The sequence below is a fragment of the Cavia porcellus genome, unplaced genomic scaffold (assembly GCF_034190915.1).
Source record: "Cavia porcellus strain 051 isolate PalLab524CR breed Dunkin Hartley unplaced genomic scaffold, mCavPor4.1 scaffold_2, whole genome shotgun sequence".
Taxonomy (NCBI): domain Eukaryota; kingdom Metazoa; phylum Chordata; class Mammalia; order Rodentia; family Caviidae; genus Cavia; species Cavia porcellus.
The window spans coordinates 12,976,850-12,988,062 of NW_026947485.1; the positions used below are offsets into that span (position 1 = coordinate 12,976,850).

Consider the following 11,213-nt stretch of genomic DNA (forward strand, 5'->3'; position numbering starts at 1 on the left):
TACCCATGGGGAAGCACATGGGCCAGGAAAAATACAGTAACAAAAGAACCAGGCAAACTGCATCAGATCTGGCTTTCCAAGCTGGAATTTCTCCATTTTCTTTTCTAATGCATTGTCAGACTTAAATCATGTTCCTGATTTGGGGACACTAAATGTTTTATAAGTCAAGAGAAACACAATCTTGGAAAATAGTTTTTAAATTCATATACCTTTGATCAAAATATAATTAATGCAGTAACAAAAAGCTTTTTTTAAAAAGAAAATTTATTTTATTTTACATTTTATTTGGGAAATAAATTTTATTCACATTGAGTAATAGTTTTATAGAATTAGATTTCACTGGGTCAGATTCTGATTATCATAATTCTTTGAAAAGTGAAAAGGAAGACTATACAAAACTCTTTACATTCTAAACAGAGATAAAACACTCATTTATAATGAAGACATACACAGGCATAACAGTGTAATGCCAAGGAAAGGTTAATTTTGATGTGAAAATGAATTTAAACTTTCATAAACTCTTTAACATAATCTTGCAAATAATTCTATGTAATTTGAACAATTTAAAAAGAATGCATTGTGTATCTTGTTAAACATTTCTTATCAGTTTTTCAAAAAATTAATTATTTTCCTCCTGTGGTACTGGGAATTGAACCCAGGACTTTAAGCATGTAAGGCAAGCACTAACACTAACCCACATCCCTACCCCCAGCTGGCCTCGAACTTGTGAGTCTCCTGCCCAGCCTCTCCAACTAGCTGGGGTAGCAGGCATGCACCACTGTGTCTGGCTACATTTTTCATTTTTTTCCATCAAGAAACTAATGTCAGATGATAATTCCAGTTTTGTTATAGACACCAAGGAGCATTATATGCCAGCCAGATTTATAACAATGCCAACTGTGTAAAACAAAGTTTTTTTTTCCTCCAAAGACAGCATCTACAAAAATTAAAATCAGTATTAAAGTAGTTTTCCAGAAAATATGTTCTATGATCACAAGAGAATTTCTAGAACAAGAAGAACTAATGATGACTTGGTATCAGGCATGTGCTAAGTCATCAGTGCTAGCCAAACTTGGCTGGCCTGATCTAGAGAAGGTGGCAAGCAGGGTGTGTCTCCCACAGTCCATGTGGCACCCTCCTGCACAATCCCACTGATAAAAATACAAGGAATATCAAGTCAGATTTAGAGGTTTTATTTTTGCTTATCCTGTGTACATGAGAAGTAGAGAAGAAGTAAAACAGTTCTCCTATTTTTGGAGAAATATAACTCTTCCATTTGACTGGCTGAATAGAAGATGAATGGATAATGGTATGAATTTTGATTAAGAAATACCTTTGAGATCAAAATAAAAAATTTATAAATATAATTTATTATTTGGACATTTAAAATTATGACTTGGTACATTAATGATGGCAGAATTTGTCCATAATTGCATAGGAATTCCTCTGTGGCCACTGTATTGCTTTAGGACAATATTTCTGAGACTTGCCATTCATCTTTGTACATGCTCTAGGGTTAAACTACCTTTCATCTTAATAAATCTGAAAGAATTATTAAGATGGAAATGTTTGGTGGAAAAGCTCCTTCAATCACTTGGCATGTGTATAACTTCTTGCCCTTTCCAAATACTGACCATAGAGGGGAAAAACACCACAAACAATAACAACAGAACATCTCAGCTTTTCCTGCTTACAACTGGCTCTCATTTGTCTGCTTAGTCATAATGACATATTGTCCCATGTCATTGCTTCACAAAATATTTGCAGTGACCCTTGGGAATGGTATGTACTATTTCCCTACATTTTTGCCCTTGGCAAAAATTTCTTCATTCAGATTGCTCTTTGAGAAAATCATTTCCATTTGAATTGTGTGTATTCTAGGTCCTTCAGTTAATAACAGTTTTTGACCTTTTGGTTTCTCCACAACCAGTTCTTTTGGAAATGATCGATGGCCTTAATTCTCTTCACATGGGGACCTCAGGAAATCATCACTTTCTTCAGAAAAATAAAAAGCACCAGTTCTCATGACTTAACTGGGATGATGAGCTATGCATCACCAAACTGGAACCAGTTCCCTGAGTTCCAGAAGGCAGACAGGTCTCAACTAACATTGCATTCACAAAATAATGGGGCAAATTCTAGGCAAATTTAAACAAAATAATGAAGGGCAAGTGGCCACAGTCTTCTCAGGGTTGTTTGCTTGACTCTCAACATCTCTACTTACCACTTTGAGCATCTTGTTTTGGAATCTTAAATATATGTATCAGAAGAATAGTAGTCTGCTTGCCTCATTTTTCATGTTCTTTCATTGAGTTTGCTTAAAATATCAATGCCAAATTAACCCTGTCAAAGCCATTTTGGGCACACATCACTTTTACTCAAGAGTTTAAAAATTGAATACGATTAAAATTCAGACAGTATATTTGCAATGAGGCATGATTTCAAATTCAACATGTTCACAACACTGTCTCTTTCTCTCAAAAGCAGCTTTCATTTTCATTTTCCATTTGGTCAGCAGCATCACCAGCTACCCAGTTTATAAAGCCACAGACAGGCCTAGATTTCCTCACATTTTGCTCCTAACCAGCATACAGATCTCCCCAATACATTGAGCTGCCCCTCCTCACACTTACTGCCACCTCGAGCCTAGGTTCCTTATCTTCATGCCAATGTGAAGATCTGCTTTTATATGGTCAGTTGTGACATCAGCCTTTATATGACTAGTACACCTTTAGATAGATAGATAAACAAATAATAGACATTTTTTGACAGTTGCATACAAATTATATCCTATTTATTGCGTTGCCTTTATTTCATATATTCCTCACTTGTTACTTTTTGAAGATGTCTGAAACATAGTAGCTCATTCAAGAAGGAATGAACACAGACAGCTGGGGAAGATGTTGGATCAATAAGCAGCAAAGTAAAAAGCCTCTCTGAGAGAAACAGCTCAGACGCTGGAATATCACACTCTGATGGAAGACCAGATGGAAGGAGATGGATCCTCTCGACCCAGGAAGAAACTAAAGTGAAAAACAAAAGAAAGAAAACAAAAGAAAAACTTGGACAGAAGGCAGTAGCCAAACACACTCTCACCGAAACCGGTCCCACTGTGTGCAAAACACCACTGGAATCCGAAGATGCACAGTCACGGTGAAGTTGGGGGTTGGCAAGAGCGAGGACCTCAGCGGGAGCATGTAGTTGCAGAGGAGAGTGGCAGACTGGAGAACGCACCGGCTTGTGGTGAGTACAGGGGACTCAGTCCTCCCACAGGAGTGGGCCATTGGCTGGGCAACATTTTGGAGTCCAGCAGGATATGCCCGGAACCAGAACTGCAGTTGCCTTCATTCAGCCACTTCTAGCACAGAACAGATTGATGAGAATTGCTTGGACTGAGTCCGGCCGCTGGTCATGATCCAATAGCCAAGGCTGAGGTTTTCCAAAAGCTATCACTAACTGGCCGTGCAGCACACACCAAGTGATGAAGACTCTCAGAGTTTGACCAGCTCAGAGGGAGGGGCCATCCTGCCCCGCCCCTGCTTGTACTCCTGAGGTCACCAGCAGATTGGGGAGGGCAGCAAGCCCTAGCCAGCACGCTTCAGAGTAATTATAACCAATACAGAAGTGCCCGGGACCCCACTATCCACTTGTCTGGAAGAAACCAGGAACATAACAAGAGTAAGAAACAAAAGGTAGTCTCCAGCCTCCAACCCAAGCAGTACTGGCCCAGGAGAAGTAAACACAGAAGAGATTGAGAGTTGCACACCTGAAGTTTTTGAAGAAACAGCATCTGACATAAAGAAATATCTTTGTGAAATTATAAAAGAATTCAAAATAGAAATATTAATACAAGTAAAGGAAGATATAAGAAAAATAATAAAAGAAATGCTAAGCACCTCTCAAGAAGACATAGATGGAAGAATAGAGGAGCACAGAAAAATGAGGGAAACCTTCGATGAAGAATATAAAAAAAATTAGAATACATAAAACAGATTCAAAGAGATTACCAGGAAATTAAAAACTCCATTGAAAGCTGGCAAAACTGCTTGAAAGAAACTAAAGACAGACTATCAAACCTTGAAGACAAGTCTGCAACATGGGATCGTGAAAGGAAAGATCTCTTTAAAATAACAAGGAAATAGGAAATAACAATACAAAGGCCAGAAGATGACAAGAGGGTCTGTAACTTAAGAATAAAAATGTGAGTGAATAAGGAGGGGCAAACACAAATGAAACACAAAAGCTAAAGGAAACTTCCCAAGCATAGGAAATGGAAATGATATTCAGATATATGACACATACAGAACTCCAGCCAGCTATAACCAAAATAGTTTTACACTCAGACACATAATAATCAAGATCCCAGAAATTCAACAGAAGAACAGAATATTAAGAGCTGTCAGAGAAAAGAAATAGATCACCTATAAAGGAAAACTCATCAGAATCACGACAGACTTCTTGACACAAACCATCAAATCAAGAAGAGCTTGGAGTGAAGTATTGCAAGCCCTGAAAGAAAATAATCTCCAACCCAGATTGATATACTCTGAAAAACTATCTCTCAAAATTAATGGAGAAACAAGATGCTTCCATGACAAAAAGGAACTGGTGGAGTTCATAACCACCAAACCAATCCTACAAAAAATACTGAAGGATGTTCTAGAGAAAGAGAAAAAAGACCACGGCTTCAGGCACAGCAGCAGAGGAGGCTCACTAAACGGGGCAAACAGTGGAATGAAGGGGAAAAGTAGACAACCAATGACAGAAAAATAGCATGGCAGAGAGGAGGCAGAGAAGGTTGGCCATAACACTAACAGAGATGGCCTCATACATTAATAAAAAGAAACACAGGCAGAGTGGATCAGGAGATAAGGCCCATCAAGATACTCTGTATAAGCAATATAATTAACCTGAGAGAGGGTTTATGGACTGAAAGTCAAAGATGAGAAAATAATGCTCTATGTGACAGGGAACCAGAAAAAAGTAGGGTAGCTTGCCCAGCAGCTACAGATTGATTGGAAAGACAAAATACTTTTATACACTGGAGAACTACTCAGCTATAAGGAAGGAAAACCTTGAGGCTCTTGTAGGTAAATGGATACAACTTGAGATCATGCTCAGGGGTAAAAAAGGTTCAAAATCACCTTGGTAAATAGCGGGTTGCCTCCCCAAACTAAAAACTAAAGGAGTTAGTGGGATACAAAATGTACAGTGCACCCTGTGAAAGTGAAAGGGGAGGAATTGTCTAAAAAGGGAAGGCAGAGGGCATTGTTAATCTTGTATCATGATTTGAAACCAATATTGTTTGCATCGCTCTGTTTAGTTTAGTTCTATTCTGTTCCATTTTGTCTACTTGTACTAGGTTTGATGGCATGGACAGCTATTCCAAAATAGCGGGATATACTACAGTAAACATTTTTGATTTCCTATTAACTTAATTTGAAACCCTGTATCGCTTTCACTGTCTTGTATTGACTGGTTTCATTTGAATCTGTTTCGTTTGATCACTGTCTTGTTTTGAATGATTTTACTCAAATCTGCTATGTTTGATAGAATCAAGTCTGAGGGTACAGGCAACTAATCTGAACACAATAAGATTCACTATGATGTCCATTCTGGTTTGACTGTTATCTTCTTTTGAAGTCCTATAATGTCTCCAATGTTTTGTTTTTACTGATTTTGTTCCATACTGCTATGTTCAATTTTATTATGCCTGATGATATGGGAAATTCTATTGAAGATAACAAGAGACATGGCAACCATTGTTGTATTTTGCTTTTAATTCATGTACTATGTCCATCCTTTTGTTTTGAGTGACTCCAATTTGTTTTTTCTCATTGGTTTTATTCTCTCCAAAGTTAAAAAAAGAAGGAATGAGCAAATGTTTATTCCTCTGCATACATACACAAAGGGAAGGAGGAAGGGAGGGAGAGAAGAAAATCTCTCCAAAATTACTTTCAACTACTTCTTTGTTCTATTTTCGGTTTTAAATTTTTTTTTCTTTGCCACCTGAAAAGCCATGCTTATCTTCCTCCCTGCTCAAGATTTTGACATTTCCCACTCTTTATATTTTTTAAAAAGAATTTTTTGAGACATGAATTCACTATGAAGTTCAAGTTGGCCTTGAATTCACTATGCAGCCCGGGCTGGCCTTGAACTTGAGGCAGTTCTCCAGCCTCAACCTCCTGAGCGCTGGAATTACAGGCATTTGCCACCACGCCTGGCTTCTATTCTTTTTGTCTTTTTTTTTTTTTTTTAAACAGGGTTTCCTTATGTGGTTCAGGCTGGCCTTGAGCTCACTTTGTAGCACAAATTGGTCTGGAATTTGCAATAATCCTCCTGCCTCAGCCTCCTGAGTGCTGGGATTATAGGCATGTGCCACCACGCCTGGCTTCTGTTCTTTTTAATTTAGTTTTTCTGAACTATTCTAGGGTCATTCTTCCTTCACAATTCAAGTGAAAGCCCAGGGCCCAGTACCTAGTGCTCTCCATCCTTGCACTCTCAGGGTACTTGCAGCTTCTCACACACACTTGAACTTCAGGGTCACACTCTGCTTTCTCTTCTCATGCTCAGGGACATGAACAGTCAAATCATGCTTATATGACATGTCCCTGAAGGCCAAAAGCCATACCTGGCTGTCTTAAACTTTATAAAAACTGTCAACAGTTCCTATATAGTAAACAAGAAGTAATCAATAATGTTTATTAATGAAGGTCACCATCTATAAAATACTGAGATTCTAGGTTCAACTATAGACTATCATCCCATCATTTATTCAATGGTTGTTGTATGTTGCTTATGAGGGGAAACCTATTTTATAAAAGAAAGTCTTTCAATTATTCGTGTGTGTGTGTGTGTGTGTGTGTGTGTGTGTGTGTGTGTGCTTGCAACGAGATGTGAACCTAGGACCTTCCCATTGAGCCACACCCTTTTGTTGAGGCAGAGTCTTGCTTGCTAAGTTACTAAGTAGCCCAGGCTGAGCTGGAATTTGTGATTCTCCTGTCTCAGTCTCCCAGAGTGCTAGACTTACAGGCTGAGCCACCATGCCCAATTCAATTATCTACTCTTTCTAATAAAGTCTTTTCATGTCTTAAATATTGGTCCTTACCAGATTAATGACAGCTGTATACCATACTGTATGAATTAAAAGTCTGAGCAAAATTAATAAATCCATTAGAATGTAGTTATTTGAAATCTACTTTCTCACTGAATTTAGGATCAAACTACAGAAGAAAATTGCTAACATTCAAAGGTTTGCTTTCAGAAAAATGAAAATGCCTATAAATTTTCCATAAAATGTTTCTAGAACTTACAAGTGACTCCTGGTAATAGTAGATAACAAGTGTTCATTTTAATTAAACTCATTTTTGGCAAACATGAACTAGAGGGTCCTTGGATGGTTCAAGGGACTTCCTGGAATGTTTCTCAACTATGGCAAGAAAGTTTTTCAAGTATCTTCTAAAACATATAAGAATTGCATACTTATTATATACACTGAATTAATTTGAAGACTATCTGTCAGCAACTTAGATCTGTAGTTACATTCCCTATAAAAGGCAAATGATACATAATGAAGAAATATATTACAGCACACTTGAAATTTAGATACACTTTCCAAATCATTTAAATCACTTATGTATGATAATTTGGTTGAGTTATATTTTTAAATTCTTTCCAGCGTCCCCCTCCCTGTGAATAAAGTCATTTAGGAAATTACACTAATTATGCCTTCCTGTGCTTTCTGGCAAAATAAATAAGTAAAAAATAAATAGAAAGTAGCAGAAAGCGTTTTCCCTGTGCTTCTCCATGTTGATTGTTCTTTGCCTTCCATTCTCTCCTTTCATAACTCGTTCCTCCGGCCTTTCTTCTCCAGGCTAACAGCTTCTGTCAGCAAGCTTTTATTCAGTACAGTATCAAAAGCACTGTAGAAAAACGGATTAATCATGTTCACTGCCTCTCTTTGTTTATCCCATCAATTCGTGCGGAATTCAAGCAAACCAAGAAAATGCATGTCTAATCACAAATGGGAACCCCCTCTTAGTTACTTTGGTGCACTCTCTTTAAATACAGCACCTAATTAAAAGTTCTCTAAAGACTAATAAGTTTCAAATAAGGTTACTTCTACCAAATGTCCTCCACATCAATTGTATGGCAGTGCAACACAATTTTCTGTGAACTCATATTTATTATACCTTGAATTCCAAAAGTGACACTTACTATGCAAGTGCCACAGAAATAATTTAGCATTTTCTTTTCCATTTCTACAAATATTCCTTGTGAGACAAATTTAACATTTTAAGAGGACAGTGAATTTGGGGTTAAATATTATTAATTAAATAACAGAAGTCATGTACACTCCGATTTTCCAAAGTGGATTTTTGAATGTCATTATCATTGACATTTCTAAATGGAAGACTCCTCATGAAGTCTTAGCCTTAAAAATAAATGCTATCCTTTATCAGTAAATTTTATGCCAAGCTTTAAATCATATAAATATTGACAATTATACCACTTCTTTCTGTAATCATTTCATGCAGTAATTATTATATAAAATTCCCTCCTCTTCAGGATGGGCTTGTTTGCTTTACTTTTCTGGATGCTACAAGTAGTTTTTCTGAATAGCACTGATGATTTCCTTTGTCAAAACGCTGTACAGGGCCAAGGATTTAGCTCTGTGGCATAAGCACCTGTCTGGCAAGTGCAAGGTCATGAGTTTGATCCTCCGTACCCCCCCAAAAAACCCCAAAACAAACAAACAAAACTAAAAAATGCTGTACAGTTGGAGTCTCACAGCATATCAGGAAACACCATCACCAAAGATCACTAGGCCATTTCTTCTATACTAGGTCCCTCACTCAGCATTTTAGATCACAGTCCTCTGGTCCTTTTAGTCTTCTAGCTAAGACTAAAATGGTCAGAATGTTTTTAGAGCAGAATTCTTACGTCTCGGGTAACAAGTAAAATATACCAAATAGATACAAAGCTCTCATTTGTGTTTTTCAGACTGGTGGCTGGGGGCGAACAATGAGGAAGATCTTTTCTGGAGAAACATGCTATGGAAAAATAGGTAGTTGAATAGGGATTGAGAATACAGCAAGCGAAGTCACAACCTTGATGGAGTGGATTAAAATGGAATTACCCTGGCCATGCTGACAGGATCACTGCCTCTAGGAAGAGTCGGTTGCCAAATAAGAACCCAAGTCCATCCAGTGCTTAAAGGACAACCCATTTGCACATTCTATACATATGTCCAACGAAAAAACTTTGAAAAGAACAAAAATTACAATCAGGGTAGGATGACTGAGAGGACATACATTTTCATTTACTAGAAGAACATTCTTCCAGTGAATTTCATAGCTTAAAAATCCTTACTAGATTACAGCATAGAACATTGTCATGAGAGAATATCTGTTGTTTGATGAATAATAATACAGTCTGTCAGATCTGTGTGGTTTTATTTATGAAGGCGCTGGTGTGAAATAAATACACAGACGATCCATTTGTAAATGGGCCCACGTGAGCAAAGCAGCAGCCGGTAAAGGGACACATCGGACACACCTCAGCTGCAGTGGACGCTTAAAGAAGCATCCTAGGAGCACATTAATCAACACGTTCAAGGAATGCATTAATCAACACTGCCGTCATGGGTTGGCATGCCTCATTGTTTAATTGGAGCATGCTAAATAACACAGAGCAGCAATTTGAATGTGAACTTCCACCATGCTGCAAAAAACAAAACCCTTTTTCACACTGTCTCCATGTACCATATTCTACCCAGATCTTTCAATAGAAATCATCCTTCCCTGTATTCTGAGTAGTTTATGGACTTGCTTGCCACCATGGTAAACCAGAAACAAAGCATCTTTACAGACCTGCTAAGTTTGACAAAAGCTGTAAATGCCTTCTGCAGATATGAAAACTTGAAATCAGTCCAAAAGATTTTTTTCTTTTTCTTACAAAATGAATGCCATCATGAAAGGCAAAATAAAATAAAACAAAACAAAGCAAAGCAAAGAAAAACAAAAAAATAAAAGAAAAGAAAGAGAGAAAAGAAAAGAAAAGTAAAGAAAAGAAAAGCCAAGTATCTATTTGTGTATGCAGTCAATTGTGACAGCAACATACTGCATTACCAGCAGGGGCCTGGGCCTGGCCTCCTGCTCCACACTGGGCTTCATTTTCCTCCTGGGTAGTTCCCTAGATAACCCTGTCAGAATTCAACTCCCTCTGAAAGCAGCCAGGGATGAAATGGCCAGATGCTGGGTGGAAGGGCTGTTCTAACATCCTCTGGCACCCAGGCACAGAGACCTACCTTTTGTGCACACACAGTGTGCGCACCCAAACACAGGAGGCTGTCCAGCATCCCTGCTGTGTATCTCAGTTCTCTCTGTCCACACTTGGAGGAACTCACTTTGTTGTGATCCACAATTAAAGTTCACTAAATAATGGTTTTGGTGACAGCGCTGGTCATAATTCTGAATGAATCATTTGGAATAAGGGTCCGCTAGCAGGGAAATTTATTTCAATAGAGGTTGTACTTGCTGGGAACAAGGACCTTTGGGCATGGGTCCCTTCTGTTTGGTAGCACTGATATAGTCATTTCAGCAAGCCTCAAAATTAAAGCCAATGGCCCACTGGTCTAGCGTTATCTTATCAGCTCTTTTCCTGACAGTCCTAGAAAACAGTTAAGAACTATGAGCCAAACATGCAGCAGCAGAGAAACCAAATCAGATCCAGTCAGTATCTGCAAAGACCTTTTCACAAAGGTCAGGGCATCAGGCCTTTGGTGTACAAATACTAAGTCGCTATATTTCTTTTACTGCAATGACTCAGGCAATCTTCTCCCAATTACACGGCAGGCACTTCTCCCGAGGACTACAGTGAAAGGGTGGAACACATGAAAGCTGCAGTTAGTGCCTAATGACCACCAGGCACTAACTGTTGTGGTCTCAGAAACATAATACCATCTTTTTCATCACTGTTACACCATTACACATCTCCCAAGAAAACGTGGGTGTCTTTCTTGACACATCTTTCAACTGCTGTTTCCGAGCCTTCAAAAGTGGCTACTAGGCTGAGCAGCCAAGAGTAGTGGGCGAGGGATAGGGTTGGCCATCTGGAGAAAAATGGTGTGTCCTCTAAGAATGAGGACAGTGGAAATGCAGGCAGAAACGGGTAAAGGCACTTCAGCCATGGATGCCATTGCAACTCAGAGG

At 38.4% G+C, this 11,213-nt stretch overlaps 1 protein-coding gene across 50 annotated transcripts in view; it reads right to left on the bottom strand.

Annotated features, from left to right (window-relative positions):
* The window catches only part of Nrcam (neuronal cell adhesion molecule), a 269,654-nt gene that overhangs the window by 130,372 nt on the left and 128,069 nt on the right, over nucleotides 1-11,213 (bottom strand). The window lies entirely within an intron of this gene.